Source organism: Hylobates moloch, unplaced genomic scaffold, assembly GCF_009828535.3.
Source record: "Hylobates moloch isolate HMO894 unplaced genomic scaffold, HMol_V3 SCAFFOLD_4, whole genome shotgun sequence".
Classification (NCBI taxonomy): domain Eukaryota; kingdom Metazoa; phylum Chordata; class Mammalia; order Primates; family Hylobatidae; genus Hylobates; species Hylobates moloch.
The window spans coordinates 114,724,593-114,746,475 of NW_026652279.1; positions in this window are offsets into that span (position 1 = coordinate 114,724,593).

Here is a 21,883-nt window from a genome sequence, read left to right on the forward strand (position 1 = left end):
AAGAGCTTCTGCACAGCAAAAGAAACTACCATCAGAGTGAACAGGCAACCTACAGAATGGGAGAAAATTTTTGCAATCTACTCATCTAACAAAAGGCTAATATCCAGAATCTACAAAGAACTCAAACCAATTTACAAGAAAAAAACAAACAACCCCATCAAAAAGTGGGTGAAGGATATGAATAGACACTTCTCAAAAGAAGACATTTATGCAGCCAAAAGACCCATGAAAAAATGCTCATCATCACTGGCCATGAGAGAAATGCAAATCAAAACCACAAGGAGATACTATCTCACACCAGTTAAAATAGCGATCATTAAAATTCAGGAAACAATAGGTGCTGGAGAGGATGTGGAGAAATAGGAATGCTTTTACACTGTTGGTGGGACTATAAACTAGTTCAACCATTGTGGAAGTCAGTGTGGCAATTCCTCAAGGATCTAGAACTAGAAATACCATTTGACCCAGCCATCCCATTACTGGGTATATACCCAAAGGATTATAAAACATGCTGCTATAAAGACACATGCACACATATGTTTATTGTGGCACTGTTCACAATAGCAAAGACTTGGAACCAACCCAAATGTCCAACAAATATAGACTGGATTAAGAAAATGTGGCACATATACACCATGGAATACTATGCAGCCATAAAAAATGATGAGTTCATGTCCTTTGTAGAGACATGGATGAAGCTGGAAACCATCATTCTCAGCAAACTATCGCAAGGACAAAAAACCAAACACCGCCATGTTCTCACTCATAGGCGGGAATTGAACAATGAGAACACATGGACACAGGAAGGGGAATATCACACACCAGGGCCTGTTGTGGGGTGGGGGGAGCAGGGAGGGATATCATTAGGAGATATACCTAATGTTAAATGACAAGTTAATGGGTGCAGCACACCAACATGGCACATGTATACATATGTAACTAACCTGCATGTTGTGCACATGTACACTAAAACTTAAAGTATAATTAAAAAAAAAAAAAAAAAAGCTGGCCCAAACCTGCCAAATCCAAAATGGCAATGAAAGTAACCTCTGCTTTTCCTCACTGCTCATTATATGCTAATTACAAAGCATTGGCATACTAAAGGAAACTCCCACCAGTGCCATGAGAGTTTACGAATGCTATGGCAACATCTGGAAGTTACCCTATATGGACTAAAAAAGGGAGGAACCCTCAGTTCTGGGAATTGCCCACCCCTTTTCTGGAAAACTAATGAATACCCACCCTTTGTTTAGCATATGATGAAGAAATAAACATAAAAATAGCCAACCAGCAGCCCTCAGGGCTGCTCTGCTTATGGAGTAGCCATTCTTTCATTCTTTTATTTTCTTAATAAACTTGGTTTCAGTTTACTCTATGGACTTGCCCTAAATTCTTTCTTGCAGGAGATCCAAGAACACTCTCTTGGTACCCCTTTCTGGAAACGAAAGTACAGAATCAACAGAATTTATTTACTTTTGTTTTTTTAGAACTCTTTCAGTGGCTCAAACTTTGAGTTAAATTTCAAAATTAATATATATATTTTTCCTAGACAAGGGCATATTTCTTAAACCTGTGTTTTATGATTTTATAATTTAACATTTCTGATGAGGAAAAAACCTTAGGCAAACACCAAGAGCTCTCAAGAAACCTTCTAATTGACTTTTATATTACAAAACAGGCTCAGAATCAGAAAAGACATAGAATCTGACACATTATTAAGTACAGAATAATCAATGAAAAATGTGATTGATTGATCCAAAATGATTAGAGGAGAAACTGTAATTAGGTTAGTTGAAATTTGCATGACACTGTAGGTTTGTACAGAAAGCTATTATATCTAAGATGGGAGGCTCTGTCTCCTTACCACGGAAATTTATTTAAATAAACCCAAATACAAGCAAACACTGCACATTTTCTCTCCTCTTTTTCCTCACTAGCTTTTACTTTGTTTGGACTTTGCAGATATCAGCAGGCAACAATGACCAGGTAGATACCATTTCATTCCTTAGCAACCTGCCTGCCCCATCTTCTACATCTTCATATGCTAAACCCAACCATCAATTAATTCTACATGCTTTTCACTTTGGCCATGCTCATTACTTAGACTTAAAATAAACATAATTCAACCTTATTTTATTTATTTATTTATTTTTAGAGACAAGGTCTTGCTATATTGTCCAGGCTGGCATCGAACTCCTGGACTCAAGCAATCCTCCCACTTTGGCCTCTCAAGTAACTGGGATTCTTTAAAAATTAATTGAGATAATTTCCCTATTTTGGTAAGTAAACTTGAAAAGCAATAAAAACAGGTTTCGAAAATGGAGAAGCATTTTTCATCACGTGTTATCTTGAACACTAGACTCAAACTATCTGGAAAGCAAAGATTTGTGATTAAGTATGTGTGGCAAATGCTGTATCTGCTGCTACTTTAAGGGTGGTCCGTCAACTGATGCCAGTCCCCAGACTGTTTCCTGTCTGTGATGTGATGCATACAAAAATGAGACTATGCAGAGACCTGAATAGAAACTTGATGTAAAAATTTTATGTCTGTTAAATCTAGTAATTAAAAATTAGGGACTATTTTTATTTCAGTTTTCTAGTAAATCACTTCTGTTATATTTTACTAAAATAATACTCCTGTATGAATTAGGGAAAAAAAAACAACCCAAAACTGATCCTTCACCACAGATAGTCAGAGAAACAATGCTATATGCTATCGTTTTTTCTTAGAGATTCACAGTATTTACTATATAATAAAGATTCTGAGAAGCCACACAGTAAAGAGACTCATTTAATTCAGTGTTTCCAAATACTTCTGAGGCCTCAGAAATCTTTTTTTTTCTTGTGGGTTACCTCTATTAATAGTCTATGTATTAATTGTTTTACAGAATACATCTTGGGAATTGTTAAATTACGATAAGCAATGTTTATAAAGTACTTTGGGCTGGGCATGGTGGCTCATGCCTCTAATCCCAGTGCTTTGGGGGGCCAAGGCAGGTGGATCACCTGAGGTCAGGAGTTCCATACCAGCCTGACCAGCATGGCGAAACCCCATCTCTACTAAAAATAGAAAAGTTAGCCGGGCATGGTGGCGTGCACCTGTAGTCCTAGCTACTCAGGAGGCTGAGGCAGGAGAATTGCTTGAACCTAGGAGGTGGAAGTTGCAGTGAGCTGAGATTGTGCCACTGCACTCCAGTCTGGGCATACTTTATATTTTTGAATGCACAGGAATATCTTATTAAAAAACTACTCAATATGAAGTCAGTGGGTAAATACCACACACCAAACATGATGCCACATTACACATTCAGGAATGTGTGTGTTTAACTATTTAGGATATTAAAAAGTTGTAGTACCTACTCACATACCTTCAAGAGTTGATCCATGTGAGGATAAACCAATTTAACTCCAGATAAAAAGTCAGAAAAAAAAGTGATGGAAGACAAAGATTTTGACTGTTTATTCATGTCAAAAATAGAAGACACTGAATCCAGTTTTCATGCATGACATGATGGAGCCACCGATCACGTAAATTCTTGTCCTGTTCACGACTATGTCTTTAACAGTGTACAGTTTGGATGATATTTGGAAAAACTCAAGAAGAGCCTGGAGATTTGGTTTACATAAACTGGAGGCCAGGCCATTGGCTTTCTATATCACTGGGAGTCCAGCTTTTGGACTCCCAATGATGTAGAAGACTGCACTTTCTTATTCAAGTGACGAAATAATCTGTACTCAGTCAAATTGAAACTGCAACAAAGAAAACAGAAACATAGTTAATTTCTTCAAGTGTTGAATTTAAAAATCAAAGTGCACAGGGATGGCAATGTATGGAGATGTTTCTTGGGAGCCATGGGTGGCCTCTCACCCACAGGGTGGCATTTCCTTGGGGAATTCTCTATGGTCCTGGGTTTAGATGTACTCTTCAGCGTCGAAAACAGTATCTTATTAGTGCTTCACAAATGATTATGTGTTTGGACACTAGCAAGTGTTGTTGAAGCTCCCAACAACACTGATAATTAAAATTAGATTATCGAGAGCACGGCAGAGAAGAATACATGTTCTAGATGCAAGTTCCCTAGGTTCAAATCCTGGCTTCTCCATTATGACCTTGGCTAAGCGACTTAGCTCTCAGTCCTGTTGTGAGCACCGAATGAGAAAATGAATTTAAAGTGCTTAGAATGTTACTGGTGTGGAGCAGGCATAATAGTCAGCTGTTATAATTTACACTGATAAATGCAATGTCAAGTGGAGTATACTTTCAAACTGGCTTGATCAGCTTATCTCACTTTGTGGGTAAGCTCCACAGGAAGCCAAATTATCAGCAGCTGCCTGGCAATCACGGTGTTGGAAGGAGTTACCTCTATCTTTATGCTTTATAGCACTAGGTTATGACCACATGATGCATTCTGTCAGGTTCATGGATGCAGCTGGCAAACAGATTCCAGTAACTTATGGGCCAGAGTTGCTGTCCTGAGAGATATCCTGCCTGTTTATGGTGACTCTGTATGCTAATATGCTAAAATGAGGATAATAAAGAATTACTCCCTTTATGCTGATTTTAGAGGGTAGATCTCAGAGGGCAATCTTATTTCTATACTCACAGAGATCTTCTTCCTGTTGTTCTTACCACATACCTACCTCCTATGAGATATGTATGTATCTAGACTCAAAGTATATCTGTGAGTTGAAGAGACAAGACTGAGACTTCTATTAGCAAGCAACCTACACTTGAAAGAGTTGATCACTCAGTGTGAAGATTTGCAAAACAAAGTCACAATTTCAGAAATGATGTGGATCTTATTGAGTGCAATTACATTTCCACGGTTGCCTATTGAGTTGAAACCTTAGGATTTATCCCAATTATCAAGTGTCTGCTGTATTGGTTTTGTCAAATTTCTAAATAAATGGATTATACTTAAAGAAAATCATGCCCACTATACAAGGCATATCAGAATAATCCTGGAAAGTTTGACTCTTGCCACAGTCAAGCCAATATTTGGGCCCTTCTGGGTTTGTGATCATAGATTATCTTCTGTGAAGTTGTCTAAGTTGGATGCTGGAAACTCTCATCAGTAATGTGAACCTGTGGTGAGATTAGAGTTATGCGTAGCAGTTTTCACCCATGGCTTAGTCTGTTTAATACTGATATTTTCATGGTCTTGTTAAACACTGTTGAATGGTTACAACTAAACTTGCTTTGGTTTTAGTCTAAAAAAAATTCGTAATATATATATTGAACAAGAATTCATATCTATAATATATAAAGAACTACAAATTATTAAGTAAAAGACAAAACATTCTATTTTTAAAATGAGCAGAAATGTTAAACAGGTGTTTCAACAAAGAAGACATACAAATATTCCTCAAATGCCCAAAAGGTATGGAATTACACTACTCGTGAGGAAAGTGCAAATCAAAACCACAACAATATCACTATATACCTAGAATAGTTAAAGACTGAGAGTACCAAGTGTCGACAAGGGTGCAGATCAACTGAAACTCTCACACACCCTGGGTAAGTGCAAACTGGTACAATCATTAGGGAAAACTCTTTGTCAGTATCTACTAAAGCTAAATATATAATTTCATGACTCAGCAATTTCACTCTCAGGAATATCCAAGAAAACTGAGTACAAATTTCTACCAGATATGTACAAGAGTGTTCACAGCTACTAAGCTTGCTCTTTTTGTGAATAAAGTGGATCAAGCTGGTTTTGGACTGCTTTTTCTGTACTGTTAAAAGTCGATGTCCATAATTAGCAGTGATTTGGCAGTGAAAAATCAGGCCATTCATTTGTGTGTGGATCATTGTAGAGCCGATTATTAAGAAGGTTGGATATTCCTATTCTTTATTGTCCCCATTTAACACAGCATATAGATTTTGTGTATCATTCATTTTCCCTGAATTTTAAGATGAGAGAATATGAAAATAAACTTTTAATTAGCAATCTAGTGAAGAAAATAGACTCATATTCCAATATTGCAGTATGTCTCTTTTTTCTTCACTTGTAAAGCCTTTTAAAAATAATCTCCATCATTTCAACTTGGCAATGAACCTACAGCATGACAATCAAAACTAACTTACAGTTTTCATTAAGTGCAGTCTAGACTGTATTTTTACCCAAACTCAAAGCACAAACAATTTGATTTGCTGCTTATCCAAAACTTCCTCCTAAAGAGAAAAAGTGAAAGTATGTATGATTGCTTTCAAACCTTAGAGGAGGTAAGTACAGTGTTCAATAACTTCATCAAATAGGATCTAAATTTTATGGTGTAAATGCCAGGCTTCACAGGTCAGTGAGCCTTTTCAAATGGTACACAGGCTGCCTATATCAAATTTGTACAAAAGAATTGATTTTGGTGGTTGGAATAAGGCCATTTCAGTCTTGCTGCAAGCTTTCCAGAAATAATAGTGTGCTATATTAGGAGATAAATTGTATATAGATTACTGTTTTTAAGTATTATTCAGAATGTTAACAACTAGCATAATGGACTTTCTTATTGCAGTTCTAAATAGCAAGTGTCAACCTGATTTTTAATGTTCTCCAGTATGCCTCAGCAGTTGTGTAGATTCTAGGGAAAGCTGTGCTGTCTGGCCGACAGAAACATCATGTTTTATTCTCACCTTTTGTTTTCTTCCTTTTAGGTCTGCTATGCTTCTGTTATTGGCAGGACAGCCAGAGGAGGCAGACAGGACCTTTGATGCCTGGCAAGCTGTACCACTGGGAGGTAGGGAGAAGTGTGTTTTCAAAATGGAAATTCTTAGTGTGTTTTGCTTTTGTGTGAGATATTAATTGGCAGAAAGATTGGTGGGTATGTAATGTGTTATACTCAGCCTTCTATAATGCATCATGTGCCCTGGTGAACTCTTAGTTTGGGATCACTTCTCAGCATGGATACTTTTCCTAATTTTTCAGTTTACCCATTCTGAGAGGTCACAAGGGCTTTGTGCGGCACATATAAGCAGCAATTCTTTTTTTAACAGGACTTTCCATAGCTATATGTCTTCAGTGGTTAGGAATTGAATATCTGGAGTGTTCTGTGTATATAAAAGTACAGAGTTCTGTAGAGAAAGCCTTATCCAATTCCTTTAAGCAGACTTTTTTCCATCTGCATATACCTGTTGCCCTTTCAGTGTTGCTCTGTTGTTTGCATATTTGCCTCCTTGATTAGGGCAGGCATCCCTACCATCTTTGCTTCCCTCCCAGGGTCTAGCATAGTGTCTGGCACATCGTAGGTGATTTTGTTTGTCAATTAACTGCCACCCTATATTGGGGCTGAAGACCAAAATATGGCAAAAACTGAAAAAATGTCAAATGCAGAATATTTGCTAATGTGAAAACGAGATTTAGAACTGAGTCTCTATGATGCTCAAGTGGAAAGAAATTCAGAAACCCTAATTATTTCTGAAAAAAGCAAAGCAATAATGTGCTGCAAACCATAACAACAAAAAAAAGATACGTTTCCACAGTGTAAATGCTTCCCACTGCTGATGTCCATCTGCAAATTGGAAGTTGGATGGATCTCAATGGTCCTTTCAAGCTTTAAAGTTCTCAGCATTTTTGGCATAAAGTATTAATTGCTTTTATTTTGCTTTATTCTTTATATTTCGAAGATCTTACGTTCTTGCTGCCTTTCAAAATGCACAAAAATATAGATTCAATCTGGAATGGCTTTACTAATCAGGAAACTTACAATAGACTTTACAGCCAAGATATTACAAAGGAAACTTCCAAACCTTGTGCATTAGTCCTTTTATTTTGCATGGCTATAAATAAATACGTGAGGCTGGATGATGCATAAAGAAAAGAGATTTAGTTGGTGCACAGTTCTGCAGGCTGTACAGGAAGGATGGTACTGGCCTCTGCTTCTGGTGAGTATGCAGAAAGCTTACAATCATGATGGAAGGCAAAGAGGGGAACAGGTGGTTACATGGTGAGACAGGGAGCAAGGGGTGGTGGGGAGGTGCATATTCTTTTAACCAACCCCATCTCATGTGAGCTCAGAGCAAGAACTCACACATTAGGGTGAGGATGGCAGCCAGGTATTTGTATTAGTCTGTTCTCATACTGCTAACAAAGACATATCTGAGACTGGGTAATTTATAAATGAAAGAGGTTTAATTGACTCACAGTTCAGCATGGCTGGGGAGGCCTCAGAAAACTTACAATCATGGCAGAAGGGGAAAGCAAACGTGTCCTTCTCCACATGGTGGCAGCAAGGAGAAGTATAAGTAAAGGGTTTGGGGGAAGCCCCCTATAAAACCATCAGATCTAGTGAGAACTCACTCACTATCACGAAAACAGCTTGGCGGTAACTGCCACCATGATTCAATTACCTCCCACCAGGTCCGTCTCACAATATGTGGGGATTATGAGAACTACAATTCAAGAAGAGATTTGGGTGGGGACACAGCCAAACCATATCAGCATTCATGAGGGATCTGCTCCCATGACCCAAACAGCTCCCACCAGGCCCTATCTCCAATGCAGGGGATTACATTTCAACATGGGATTTAGAGGGGACAAACATCCAAACTATATCACCTCATTTTTTTATGCCTCAATAATATTTGCAACTGGCATAACAAATGACATGTTTCATGTCTATTTAATACCTGCCAACTGTGCTTTAAAATGTAAATGAAGGGCCAGGCATGGTGGCTCACATCTGTAATCCCAGCACTTTGGGAGGCCAAGGCGGGCAGATCACGAGGTCAGGACATCGAGAGCATCCTGGCAAACACGGTGAAACCCCGTCTCACACGGTGAAACCCCGTCTCTACTAAAAACACACACACAAAAAAAACTAGCTGGGCATGGTGGCAGTCGCCTGTAGTCCCAGCTACTGGGGAGGCTGAGGCAGGAGAATGGCGTGAACCCGGGAGGTGGAGCTTGCAGTGAGCCGAGATTGCGCCACTGCACTCCAGCCTGGGCAACAGAGCAAGACTGTCTCAAAAAAAAAAAAAAAAAAAAAAAAAGTAAGCGAAGTAGGATAACTAATTTTAATAGAATCATCTCAAATTACCTTCCCTCCCACTATTAAAATGACCTCCTTAGGTTTATAATGGTTTATTTCATTGTTAAGTAAAAATACTCTTCTTTCTGTGGGCCCAGCATGCCCACTCAGGTGGTTGTTTAACGGCACACTATCAAGGACAGTCTAACCAGTCAGGATGGTTTCAGTTTAATGTGCACTTTAGTCTCAGTGGCTCATTTAATCACTTGGAATAATAGCGGTTCTCAGATGTTTAATATATTTCTCAGAGCCAAGGTGTTCAGGGTCACTACAGGCAAGGCAGTCCCTTATGAAGAAAGGGGGGATCTGATTCTTTCTTGGCTCCAGCCACACATAAACGGCCTCCTTTCCATTGCCTACTCTCTCATGTTTGACTCCCTGTCCTCACTTTTCCTCCCTGGGGGAGCGTGTGTGCTTATGTGTGTTCTTTACCATGGGAACTTGGAGCTGAAAGGGACCTCTAAGGTCATCTGTACGTTTCATAGATGAGGAAGCTGAAGCCTGTAGAGGTCATGTGACCTGCTTGAGGTCACACAGCTAGTGAGGGGAGTGCTGGACCTGGACTCTGGGTCTTTTGACTTCCACTCCAGAGACTTTTTCCTTCTCTTAGGCCTAGAAAGGGACAGTAGAAGCATCAGAGATTCCATGTGGCATTTTAAAATAGCGAGACTTTCTTTTAAGATTTTTCTCTCTTGTTTTACAAAGATGTTAAAAAAATTTCCCAGTTCTCCCATTTTCTTATATGGAAGGATAATCTGACATTCTGTGCAGAGAATTGACTATTTCCCACAAAATAAACAGTGGAAAGCAAGTAGCACAAGTATTTAGGGATATCAAGGGTCCTCAGTGCTCCAAGCTTCCAACAGCTCAGTAAACATCCCCTCCCTGATTGTCATGGGAGAGGAAAAGGCAGGAAGAAGCAGCATTCAGAGGACTGGGGATTATTGGAGGAGCAGTGTTGCAGTGAGTAAGTGAGTGAGTGAGTAGTATTCTTGGCATTGCATAGGTCTCTTTTTCCAGAAAGTACGAAAACATAGAATCACCAGGCTCAGAAAGCCTAGCAGTCAACAAGACTCATGTCTAAGGCACCAAGTAAAATGCCAACAAGATACTGCATGTCACATTGGAGAGCCTAGAAGAAAAGCTAGGCATCTCTTTATGTTCCACGTAGATCTACAGGAAGTGTGGTATCCATCTCACAGTGGGAAGTTCTGGCCCTGCAACAGTAATACCAACGTGCAGGGGGAATGACTAGATGCCTGCCTGGAAGGGGCAGGAATGGTAAAGAATACTGAGCGGAGCGGGGGACGCTAAGCTTCTAAACACTTAGATGGTGGGGATCCATGCATAGGAAGTTAGAAAAGACTGAAACAGACATGAGAGACTCCCCCAATTCTCTTACCTTTGACACTTGCTTCTTTTCTCTTTTTCTCCCTTTCCCCTTCATGCTACCACCCCATCCCCAAATCCTAACTAAGCTGCAAAGGGCAAGGTTTGTAAAAGCATCTCTTGAGAGCACTGTTCTGACAGTTTTCGGGATGAGATTGCACGAATGCCTGAACAACATTCTAAATTCAAATTTCAGAGCAGTTAAAGATGTAACTGGGCATGGCACGGTGGCTCACACCTGTAATCCCACAACTTTGGGAGGCCAAGGCAGGTGGATCATGAGGTCAGGAGATCGAGACCATCCTGGCTAACACAGTGAAACTCTATCTCTACTAAAAATACAAAAAATTAGCCAGGTGTTGGGGCTTGTGCCTGTAGTCCTAGCCACTCTGGAGGCTGAGGCAGGAGAATGGCATGAACCCGGGAGGCGGAGATTGCAGTGAGCCGAGATTGCGCCACTGCACTCCAGCCTGGTGACAGAGCAAGACTCTGTCTTAAAAAAAAAAAAAAAAAAAAAAAAACTAAAAAAATATATAAAAAAAGATGAAACTGCTACCCGAGCTGGACCACAAGGACACATACTTCTCTCATCTCCGCACACTATAAAACTCCAATCCTGCTTCTCTTCTACTCAGAGAGGTCCCCAGTCTTCAGAGGTTTCCTGATGTACATTGGCTGGATGAAGTCATTAATCTCTATTGGAATCACTTAAACAATTTTCTTTTGACAGAGGGAGTAGTGATCATAAATTAAGGGTTTTAACCTTTGACTTTTTGGGTGAGCCTGTGAAAGACACATCTCAGGACACTAAATGGAGTGTTACAATGAGACTGAGTTAGAAAATGAGGAAGATACTAGGTTTGATTCAGGGCCAGTAGAAAAAGCAGGTGGAACTAGATTTAAACAACTGCTTTCAGAAAGTAGGTTTGCACCCAGAATCAGCCATAATCTAGCTTAAGGACAATGTCCTCCATAGTGTCAAGCCTGTCAAAGACTTCTGACACCCATCCCGAGTGTGGAGGTCACCAGGACTACTTTTACTTTAGACTAGTTGGCTACAAACTTGGAGATCCCTGTGGAATCCCTCAGGTTTGATAATTTGGTGGAGTAACTCATAGAACTCAGGAAAGTGCTATACCTACAACTGCAGTTTTATGATAGCAAACAATGCAAATCAGAACCAGCCAATGGAAGAGACACACAGGGTAGAATCTGGGACTGGGAAGGTCCTAAACACCAAACTTTCATCTTCTCAGGGACACAGCACCTTCCTGGCATCAATGTGTGGCAATGTGCAGAACATTGCCAACTTAGAAAACATATCCTAGCTTTAGTTTATGGAGTTTTTATTGAAGTTTCATTTGATGGGCATAATTGATTGAGTTGTTCCCCACATGGTTGAGCTCAGTCTCCAGCCCTTTCCTCTCCAGAGGTCAGGTTGATTTCACTTGACCTAAAGTTCCAATTCTTTAATCGCATGTTTGCTCTTTGTGGCATGACCCCATCCTAAACCTATCCATGTGGCTGGCTCCACCCCATATCATCTCTTTAGCATAAACTGTCAGGTACCCACTGTGAGTCACTGTGTTGGCACAGATGGTCATGTATGGTCTGAGGGACCATGATGAATAACAAAGGCGCCACTATCAGTTGGGCAATTCCAAGGGTTTAGAGGCTGCTTCTAAGGTGCCAGGAAAAAGGCCAGACTTCTGACTGGGTGAAGTTAATTCTTCACCACGCTGTTGGGCAATGTGGGTTGACCCAAAGCTCATGTATGTGTAAACTTGTCAGGTTGCGAAAAGGTGTGGCAAGCAGGTGGGCAGGGAGCATGAGCGGTGGGACAAAATGCTGTCAGGAGACTCATGGCCACCTGCCGTGGTCCAGAACTGCATGGGCTGAACTCTGCTTCACCAAGAGACCAGGTGAGACATGCTACCTGAGTAGAAATGCAGCTATTGCACATATTTGGTCAGAACAGTCCGATCTCTAGGCTTGCCCCAGTTTTTACATTCAAGTAGACCACTAGTGGCTATGAATTCATAGTCTAAGCTTCTATCTTCACACAACAAAAACAGAAATATCTGATGATGACAGAGTAATAAATCTTGCTTAAAACAAATTCTCAATCCTTTAGAGTAAGAGAGAGAGAGAGCGAGCAAGCGAGGTGGCAGGCCAGAGAGCAAAGACTTGGGCAAATTGTCAGGTTCTCTCTGAATAATTAGCATTTGGATTTCAACGTGCTCTGAGGTGTGCACTTGCTCACCGGACACTCTGGTTTAGGAAATAGTAATCTTGTTTTGCTCTTCATTAAAAGTTGGCACAGTTTGTCTTTGAGGCTAATGCAATGCAAATGGCTAAGCTGATTTGTGTTTTCTCAAATTCCCCAGGTGCTGGGGACTGGGTAGCTTACTGGACTTCAAAGGGCTTCTCCTCATAAGAAGTAAGTGCAGGGAGTTAAGATGTTACCCAGAATAGGAATAGGAGATTCTTCTCTCCTAGGACATGCTTCTCTTCGATCACCTGGAGGCAAGGCAGAAAGCAGATGAGTGGCACTGAGGATAATGGGATGAAGGTTAGGAAAGATTAACTCTGGGCATTTTGTATTTCTCGGTTATATCTCAGGACTTTTAATCAGGGAGCCTATAATGCTGGATTATTAGTCCTTTGCTACGAGAAAACTTCTTTTAAACTATCTCCATGGTGGTTCACTGCAAGGAACATTGTGCATGGATTCAGAAGAGCTAGGTTTGAATAAGATTGCCTCACTTACTAACTGTGCAATCCTTGGTCAATCCACTAAACTTTCTACCTCTGTTTTCTCATCTGTAAAATGGGAATAAAATTATTTATCTTAAAGGTTATCAGAATTAATGAAATAATGCATATAAAAATGGAACGCACTGTCTTTTAAATAATAGGTCTTCAGTAAGCATTTCTTTTCCTCACCTTGCCTGCTTCCTTTTACTCCAGCACTACATAATCTAAAACCTCTTGCTACTCAAAGGCTTTTGAGCTGCCACTTTGACACAGAATTCTGCATTGTCTCTAAAAGTCTAATTCACCCTGCAAACCCAAATTCTGCTTAATTGCTTCCTTCTACCATTGCTCTTGGCAAGCTCTGTATAACTCAGTTTGAAATTTAACCCTATTTGCCCCTTGTCAAGGGGACTGTGCTTGGGGGATAAGCTGTTTCTGAAGAATTGTGCAATTTAGGAAAATTAAGTTTCAGGCCAGCCATGTGGCTCTGACAGCTTAGACTGCTCAGTACTTAGCAATAATGGAGAAAATGCCAGTAAAAATGACAAAACGGCAGCGCCCTGACCCACCAGGTAATTGTATATTGAATACGTCTTGACTCAAACCAGGGATGATTTTGCTTAAATGAACTGAGAACAAAACTGCTTGTTGTAAGTCATATAAAACAAGACCAGTGCTCTGGGTAATTAAAGATGCAAACTAGCAGCACAAGATATTTGACAATGGAAGGTGAATATCACTGGCTTTAAAGAAGCGAGGTGGGGGGGAGGGCAAACCATTCCTGTTTAATGAACTGATTTCAGGCATGTATGTAGGTACCAGGAAAGAGAGGCAGTCATTCAAAACTAACTGTATATATATTTTTTAATATCAGGAGAAAAAAGATTAGAGATATTGGTTGTCCTGGGTTCACAACTGCTCTTATCATCCTGCAGAGGCACAGAGAGGAGCAAAGAAGGTATAAAGAGTTTGAAGGAGATAAGTATAAGACCACAGAGTGAATTTGTGCAGGAATAAGGATTAAAGCTGTTAAGTGCTTTAGTCACTTGATCCTGCTAATCTTTGTTCTCTAATGTTAAAAATTCATGGGCTTTAGGAGGGGACTACTGTAGGTTCCTATGTGAAACCAGGAATGACTGTCATTGTGTAATCCCCACATAGTTGCACCCTATCTTTTCGGTAATCAGAAATAGGCAGCTGGGGAAGGCAAGAGAGAGATTAGCTCTCAATTTCCCAGCACATTGTGTTTTTGTGTTGCAGCATCTTTAATTACTGAAAAGTAATTCATTGAATAGCACCCTAGTGGCTTGAAAGAGTTAATGCAGCTTCCAGAAGTGCCTAACCTTCTCCCAGGGAGTAGCTTAAGTACAGAGAAAATCTGGCTCAATAAATACTAAGCAATGAGAATCAACTAATAAGGGTCAAACTCCACAAAACAAAATTGAACCAATAGACCATTTAATCCAGTACCTTCTCCATAAATCTCTTTTCACCATAAAGCACTATTTACTTGTTAATTTCCATGAATTGATGGCCATTCTTCCTCAGTCCTTTGAGATCAGGTTAATATCCATTTATTCCTTTCATTCCATCCATCCTTCCATCCATCCATCCATCCATCCATCCATCCATCCATCTTATTGAGCACTTACTGTGCACGGCTCTGTAATAAATAAGAAACAGTCTTTTTCTGTAAATAACTCACTGGAAGAGAGAGATGGGATGAGATGGAAATATATAACCAACTCTGCAAGAGCCTCTGTAGAGAATCTCCTCCAGAAGTCCTCGCTAATATAACCATGTATTTCCTGAATATTTTAAAGAGGTAGTAGCAGGAGCTGGCTACAGAATCCCAAGCTCTTCTATTTATTACTCAGGCAAAATTTAAAGTTTGTATGTCTGGGACACAATTGCTTTAAGAATGAGAAACATAAATTCATTATATATACACACAGGTATGATATATCTATCTCTACCTCTATCAACATATTTGGGCATCTTAGAGTCTTTCCTTTACCTTAAAAACTATATTCAATCAATTATTATGTTGTACTTATTCTACTACCTTTATATTTTTTAAAATCTGTACATTTTTCTCTATCCTTACTGCCACTACCTTAGTACAAGCCACTGCGGTTCCTCATTTAGTTTTTAGCACTTGCTCCTGTCTTGCTGCATTCTAGTCTTACTCCTTTTTCTCTCAAATCTATTCTTCAAATTGAAACCAGAGTGTGCCTTGCTTAAGACCCATCAGTGGCTCCTAGTTGCACACAGGAGAAAGTCTTAACTCCTTAGCATGGTGTAAAAGTCCATCATGTTCGCCTCTCTAGAACCATCTCCTGATGCTCCTCTATTGAATTCCCTGCCCTAAGACTCTGAATGCACCATGTTCTGTCTTGCCTCCTAGGTTTTGCGCCTCTTATTCTTTGCTGGGAGTATCCTGTTCCAGCCAAGCCCAAGCCTCATGCCCTTTCTTCTGTATACTCAACTAAGTTCCATGAGCTAAAACATCTCTTCATTCAAAATTCCTTTCTTGAATGTCCACTCCCTTTTTCTTTCTTCCAAACATAGTGTGCTTCGTGTCTTTTTTTTTTTTTTTTTTTTTTTTAATTGAGACGGAGTCTCGCTCTATCACCCAAGCTGGAGTATAGTGGCTCCATCTCGGCTCTCTACAACCCCCGCTGCCTGGGTTCAAGCAATTCTTCTGCCTTAGCCTCTCAAGTAGCTGGGACTACAGGCATGTGCTACTGTATCTGGCTAATTTTTTTTTGTATTTTTTTTTTTTTGTATTTTCAGTAGAGATGGGGTTTCGCCATATTGGCCAGGCTGGTCTCGAACTCCTGACCTCAGGTGATCCATCTGCCTCGGCATCCCAAAGTGCTGGGATTACAGGCGTGAGCCACTGTGCCCAGCCTATTTCTTTGTCCTCTCGTAGCATCCGTTGTCTTTTCCATACTAAAGTATAGATGCTTCATTTCTAGTCATCTATCTCTCTAGTTGTTTGATGGCAAGTTCTAAGTCTTGATTGTTTAACAATATATTCTCTAATACTTAGCTTATCATGAAGCACAAAACATTTAACAATTACATTAAACAAATGATTGAAAGTAAGATAAATGCTCAATAAAGGGTGAGTTCAGTTTCAATTTTTCCCTAAACTGGGTCTTTCATAAATGGGCTCATCTTATAAGTCTTTCCTAAATTTTATTGATGGGTGAATTGGAAATAGAAGGGAAGAGCATTCCAAACACCTTTGGTGAGTCAAGTCCTTGTTTCTAAAAACACTAAACTAGAATTTTGAAAACTAAGGTGACCAACTGTCCTGATTTTCCCGGGACTGTTCCTTAAATCCTGCTTCCCAGGAAAGCTCTCACTCTTAATTTAGCCCTGAAAGTCTCATGTACTAGGAAATCCCTCAGTCCTGGGATAACTGGGTAAACTGGGGCAGTTGTTTGCCCTAGAAGTCTTATGTCTTGGAGGTTATCTTCCTAGCATTTCTGCCCTATTTAGTTGCAGAAACCTCTAGCACCTCCAGGGGATGTAGCTGAATGAGAATCTGAAGGGAGTGTGAGCTGAGGCTTTCTGAGATCAGCTTTCTGTAAGGCCAGGAGGTAGAAGACTTGGCAATATCCTCACAGTAGTCCAGTGTTGGAACTGATGAAGCTGATACTCAAATCCACGATGGAACATCTGCAAAGCTCCCATTCTTGGCAGCTGTGAGGGCGACAGGAGCCCTGGGCTGGAGTTGGAACACCTTGGGAAATCTAGTTAGAGATTCTCCAAAGCTAGTTGACTTCAGCCTCAGTGTCTTCATCTGTAAAATGAGATAGTGCTTTCCTGTATGCATCCCAGGTTTGTTGGAAATTTGAAAGGACAGTGGACAGTGTGTGTGAGAGTAGTTTGAAAGCCATAAGTGCTCTGCAAATGGGAAGAGCTTTCATTGTCCCATAGCAATGTTGTACAAACACACGCTGAGTTTGTCCATTAAAAGTTATAGTCAGGGCCGGGCGCGGTGGCTCACGCCTGTAATCCCAGCACTTTGGGAGGCCGAGGCGGGCAGATCACAAGGTCAGGAGATCGAGACCATCCTGGCTAACGCGGTGAAACCCCGTCTCTACTAAAAATACAAAAAATTAGCCGGGCATAGTGGCGGGCGCCTGTAGTCCCAGCTACTGGGGAGGCTGAGGCAGGAGAATGGCGTGAACCCGGGAGGCAGAGCTTGCAATGAGCAGAGATCGCCCATCTGCACTCCAGCCTGGGAGACAAAGCAAGACTCTGTCTCAAAAAAAAAAAAAAAGTTATAGTCAGTGTGGTTCTAGAAGTGTCTATTCTCAGGCGTATAAAAAGGCCTGTGCAATTGCAAAGATATGGAACCAACCTAAATGCCCATCAACTGATGAGTGGATGAAAAAAATGTGGTACATATCCACCATGGAGTACTACTCAGCCAAGAAAAGAGTGAAATAATGTCTTTTGCAGCAACTTGGGTGGAGCTAGAGGCCATTACTCTAAGTGAAATAACTTAGAAATGGAAAACCAAATACCATATGTTCTCATTTATAAGTGAGATAACCTGTGGGCATACAATTGCATACAGAGTGGTATAACAGACATTGGAGACTCAGAAGAGGGAGGGTGGGAAGGGGGTGAGGCATAAGAAACTACATATTGGGTACAACGTACACTACTCAGGACTGGTGTATTCAAGTCTCAGACTTCACCACTATACAATTCATCCATGTAATCAAAAATCACTTGTACCCCCAAAACTATTGAAATTATATATATATATATAATTTGTGCATATATATATATATATATATGCACAAAAAAAGCCTGTGCAAAAACATAAAGCAAAATCTGTAAGCACATGATACACAGCTTCGAATGCTGGAAGCTCTTGGCTATGACATAGGGATAGCTGGCCATGAAAAGCAGTGTCTTTCTAACGTTACAGCCTAGGATCATCTCTTTTATGGAATTAAATTGTATAAATTACATGACAGTAATTTGATGACCTGATCATTATTTTTAGTGATCATTTATTTTTGCCAAAGTTGGCTTCCTACCATATACAAGATGTGTTGAATTTTGAAAGCTGTATTAAAATTTAACATCTATTCTTTTATTACCTTAGTTTTTATATTTTTGTGTTCTTTTTGAGAGACATAATGTTGCATTGCTATTTTATTCTCTTTCTGCAAAATCACAGGAAACCTATCAATTCTGATGCCTTTCTCCTCTTATAACATTTCTGAAACATAAGAATTATAAAATATTTTCTAGATAGAACATAATACACTACCTATTGCAGGAGATCTATGTCATCCTCCCTCACTAGTTCACCACCCCCCAACAACACATATTCAGTTACACTGTAATGTGTTTCAACCAAAGAAAATTACTGACCCCATGATCTGAACAACAAAATGTTCTTAAAATATATTGCCTCATCTGTTAGGTTTGATTAAACCATTTATCAGCAAAAAATAAAAATTGCTTTTCTTTGCTTAGCATGTCTGGAGTTTCAGGAGCACTTCTGAGGCTATTGTTATCTCAGTGTTTCTAACTGAATTGCATACTCTCACTGGTTTATGGTAAGAAGAAGGTGAGCTTAAATTAGGAGGAGGATTGCCTTATTTCTTCTACTACTCTGCTTGTCGCACGCAGGTTTGATTCTGACTGTCTTTTTGGCCAGATTAGACTATCTAGAAGCATTTAGTTGCATAGTTTACACACACACACATGCGCACACGCACATGCACACACACACATTTGCTTCCATTAAGGAAGTCGTATCATCATTTATCTATCCATGATATATATGCATTGAAGTTTTTTCCACCTATGGAGATGGATTTATGGTATGTGCTTTCTCACCTTAGTGAAATATCTGGCTAATATTAGGTATGTAACCAAATATTAAACAGCACAGTTTTTCCTTGTGTAATGTTCATGGATCCTCAGAAGCACCAAATTGCTGTCTTCATCTTTTTACCTCCATTCCCCACTCTGCAGAGTCAGTGGCTCCAGTGAGTGTGACTGTTGCACAGTTTGATCCTGTATGATTCTTTAAGGGTTGTGTGACTTCATATATGTGGTCAATTTTGATAAGTTCCTAGATGAAGTTACATTTGGCTTGGGATGATCTGAGCAAATTGTTATTCAGCTCTCATTATGAACACAGTGCCAGGAGGATGTATGAGACCAATGCCATATTTACGTAGCTGCAAAATTGGACAATAGTTTATTCTTTTTGAAGTTTCTGGTTAGGTTTGGAGAAGGATTGGTAACATTCATTTATCCTTCTAATATTTATTGAGCAACTACAATGTGCTGGGTACTGTGCACATCTGGAAATGAGATCAAACGGCACAGTCCCTTGAAAAGTTTAACATCTAGGGGGCTGCTAGCCTTGCAAATAATCACCAGTGATAACTGCTATAAGAGAGGGTTTAAATTATAGAAAGAGGATAGATGTAGAAGAATCACAGTTTGCTTGGGTGGGCAGTGTCAGGGAAATTTTTGGTCAGAATAGAATTTGAATTGAGACCTCAAGGACAATTAGAAGTTTATACCAAAAAAAAAAAAAAAAAAAAAAAGAAAGAAAACAGAACAGTTCAGGAGGAGGAAAATATACCAAGGTCTGGAGGCAAAAGAGAGCATGGTTGTTCAAAGCACGGTTGTTCAGTATTGCTGGGTATTAAAGAGTGTGTGTGTGTGTGTGTGTGTGTGTGTGTGTTGGGGTGGGGACACTTGGAGGGGAGATGTTCTGGGCTAGATGGGACTACCCACGGGCAGGCAGAGGCAGGCAGATTATGAAGAACCTTGGTTGCCAAGCAAAGGAACTTAGCCTTTATACACTATAAGAGATTTTTATCATAGAAGTTGTGACAAATGGCAGTTGGGGAGTAGCAATTACACCTCTCCAATACCCTATCTGTAACCTCCTCTGAGTGACTATAAAAGCTAGTTGTGCCCTTGAGAATATGTCAAATGTAAGTGGAAAAGAGCTGAGATTACTCCTGTGGCAGTTGTGAACTATTGAACATATTTGAGCAGGGGCACACTAGATCAGATTTACATGTTCATTTTGATAATGAGGAAAAAGGCTCAGAGAGGTTAAGTGACTTTCTTCAAGTTAAATATCTAGTGATGTTTGAGGCAGGATTTCATTCAGGTTGACTAAATACACTAGCGCTCTTTTCATCTCACTAAAAGGCTGAAGGGGAGACTAGAAGAGATAGAGTAGATAAGGATTTATGGCTCAGGACAAAGGGAGGATAAGCTGAATGCTAGTTGGTTGCATAGAATGGAAAGGGAACAAGATCTTAAGAGGAAATGTAGAATTCTCAAAATATTTAGGAAAACAGCAAGATGGGCATTTAGTAGAAGTTACACAATTTTTAGTTAAAGAGTTGTTGAATAAGGGGAAGTTTCTGGAGAGTTATAGCAGAGTTCAGAGGGAGTAGTAGTAGGATACTAACATTAAGCATCAATGACATGAACAACTAATTTCTCCATAATCTATCATGTTGATTTTGACCTGAATGATCTATTTGGAGGATTAGAAACCCAGACCCATTGGAGCTGAATTTGGTGTAACATAGTTCCCACTTGTCCTCTAGACAGTGGCATTAATTTTTAGAAACACCAGAAGTTCCAAGGGCACTGACTCTGAGAATAGTGCCTCTGTGGAGTGGTACTGCCGTTCAGTGACTTCATGCTTAAAATTTATAATCTTTTGGGTCTAGGAGAACTCATAAATACTATTGCATTAAATACACAAAGGGTATGGCCATCAAAGAGGAAGCATTTCACAGTCAAATCCAACTGGCTGGGGACAACTCCTTGTCCAGCGGACTTTATCTTAGACCTGCCACATTTGAACTCCTCAGTTCAGAGCTGGTCTTGACCTAGTAGTTCTGTGATTTCATTACTCTAAACCTATTCTTCATTGATTTGACATTTTGTTAAAACTCAACTCCCACTGTGGCCTTCAATTTATATCCTTGCCTAATGCATAAGCTTGATACATTCTAGAATCTTCTTTCTATTTCTTGATACCTTGGAAGTGTCTAGTGAACAATAACTGGTGCACTGGAGAGTCAACACGTAACTCCATTTATCACATGCCAACAATATGAAAACTTAACGTTTACTGAGACTTTTTCAGTGTTTTGCATACCAACAATATGGACCCTAAAGTGTGCTGGCAGTTAAACATTGTGTTGCTTTCTTTTGGTATTTGTGTTAATATTTTCCTTGCACACATACCGTGCTCTACACATCGTGTGTGGGATGAATGACTTTTTTCCTTATTGGGAGGTTATGAATATGTGGTATAATTCTTGATTAAACTTCTTGAAGTCCTTGAACCAGCCTTAAGATAAATAAAATAACCTAAGTGGAAGGACCTAGTCTTGTGCCTACCAAAGGGTAATAACTTATTGGCAGCTTTTTGTCACTACAGCCACCTCCCCCAGACCACCAAAACCCTCATCCCCAAATTATTAATATGGATAGCATGTTGAAGAATAAAATAATTGGGATATATTATAATTGCATTTTACCTTTTACATTTTGAAAGTGGGCAAATAATACTCTGTTCTGTCTTGCCTTTTAAAAAGAATGTTTCTCCCCCCCACCTTTTGGTTTACTTTCTGAAAAACAATCTGGCTGTTGAGTTCTGATTAAAGGTGAAGCATGCTTCAAT